The sequence below is a fragment of the Notothenia coriiceps genome, unplaced genomic scaffold, assembly GCF_000735185.1.
Source record: "Notothenia coriiceps isolate Sejong01 unplaced genomic scaffold, NC01 NC01_scaffold00037246, whole genome shotgun sequence".
Classification (NCBI taxonomy): domain Eukaryota; kingdom Metazoa; phylum Chordata; class Actinopteri; order Perciformes; family Nototheniidae; genus Notothenia; species Notothenia coriiceps.
The window spans coordinates 18,783,142-18,785,661 of record NW_011369947.1 but is presented as its reverse complement, the minus strand read 5'-3'; positions in this window follow the sequence as shown (position 1 = coordinate 18,785,661).

The window sequence follows — 2,520 nt, the reverse complement described above, 5'->3', positions numbered from 1 at the left end:
CTCAGCAGGGTTACACAGTAAGCACTCTCCGCTATGTATAGCAGGTGGAGAGATGTTGTTTAAAGGGAAACCTGGAGGAATGCATATGTACATGACATAATCTCATTTGAAAAGCTGCACATAATTCAGCGTTGCACCTGCATTACGTGTCACTGAGAGCAGTGTGTTGGCCCGTAGCTCCTGTCACTTTTCATGTTTTTAGTGTTTGTTGCACGGGCTGCACCGTATAGCTCTGTGTTGTAGATAGGACGCAGGGTTTTGTTTTTGTTTAAACAGTGTATATGTGTGGTTTTGTGCATGTAAGGTCCTCATGGTTTTACACACCGCGGTTTCCCTCCACCTCTCCACTGGAGCTAAAAGCCCCGAAACAGAACAGTAATTGCCCAATTAGGGCCCTCGCTCTGTGGGCCGCAGAGCACTATGCGCCCCCACATGCTCACAGAGTCAGATAATTGAGCTGAAAGCAAATGAACGGATGGCAGACAAACAAGCTACTAGAAAATAATTACTTGGAGTGTTTCTTTTCAGTACCTGTACAGCGAATTTCATTATTGTCAATAGCCTCTAAAGCTGCTCGAAACGGTGGTATTTGTCATTTTCATAGAGACTTGATAATGACATTAATTTGTCTTAATGGGTTGGTTCTATTGTTAAAAATAGTAAAATGAGCAGAAATTGTCTTTCCTCAGCAGCTAGAGAGGACTTCACCACACTCCCGTCAGGCATGAGGAGATAATTTGGTGTGCTTGTCAAATTTCCAATAATTTGTTATATGGAACATGAGTAATGCTAATACCATTAATGTCCATTTTCCTCTAAATTCATTACTGCCCTTTTCCCTTTTATGTTTTTAATGCGTCTGCCATTTTTCTGTGCGTCAAGAGGTTATACCAGGACTGATTAAAAACAAGCACATTTAGACTTTTGTCTTACACACACACACACACACACACACACACACACACACACACACACACACACACACACACGCATAAACACATCATTTATAACATCTGTAAGAAACGCCGGTCATCCTTCTTAATCTGAAGAGTCTGTTAAACACGATATATCAATGCAGATGGTTAAAAAGGTTTCATTCAAACAATAATTAGGACAATATGCATGCGTAAAATAATACCATTTTGAATCATCTGTAAAACAAAACATTTATGGTTGTCATCAGAGAGTGCATTTGAGAGGATTGTCTTTTTAGCATTTGCCCATTTGATTATGTGCGCAATGGCCTTTCTGTGTTAACGTGAAAGATGACTTTACTTTTCTAATATGAATAATTGATTGGCTTTATAATTCCAGCTAACTGCAGCAACATTTGTTCTGTCGCAATATACTGGTATTTAAGATAACCGTGATTTAGAAAGATTCCATATATGATCATATTTTATAATTAATTCAGCACGTTTCTACCGTTGTGTTTACAGACTCTCTCCTCCTCCCTACTCTCACCTTTATCTAGACTTATAGCCAAAAAATAGATAATAAAAACAAATATAACAGATTCATTTGAATGATGTCATTATTTATATAATTCTTTCAGATTTTCTATAGCTATAATACAATTGTTATTGTGAATTATTTTTGGCCTGGCAATTGTGTAGTGAACATCTGACATTATGAACGCCCCAATCCAAATGATATCCGGGTCATTTTAATAATGTTCTTTCAATAATTTAATGTTTTCATTTTGAAGGATTAAACTGTATATTTTTAAAACACTGCCCAATATACAGTAACATGTTCAAACCGCTCGACCTTACAGAGATTCAATGTCAGTTTATCTTTGAAGATAAGACATTTAGTACAAAACAATTGTATATATATGTTATATAAACACCACAACTATTTACAACAAAATCTAAATAAACGTTTCATGATTTTCAAGTTTTTTGTTCACACGTGAACTGAAATGTTGCGTCACTTAAAGTATGAAGGATCAAGGATTAGTTACTCAGAGCAATATATATGCACTTCAATAATGTTACAATTATTATAAATCTTTATTTAAACGGAAAACACACCAACAATAAAGTCTATTTTTAGGTAAGACATTTAAAAAAGAACAGGGGAAGCAATAAGGAAGTAAGTTACTTGAAATCCTCACAATAATTACAGTGAAGAACAATTCAAAAGCTGTTTAAGGAATAAACAAATAGAAATTGCAACTTACATTTAACATTCAAAGATGATGTGGTAAATTCTAATTCTTACGCATTAATAATTATGTTTTGACTCGAAAATACTGCAAAATGTAAATAAAACAGCCCAAAAAGTATTGAAACTTTGGGGAGGGAGCGACAGTTGTAGCTGGAGGCAACAGAAGCAGCTGCTGGGAGGCGATACTTAATCTACTCTGTTGACGGCTCCCTGTGATCCTCCCACATCACTGTGACAAAACAACCCCAAGTACACTCACACACACACACACACACACACACACACACACACACACACACACACACACACACACACACACACACACACACACACATGCTTCACTCATAC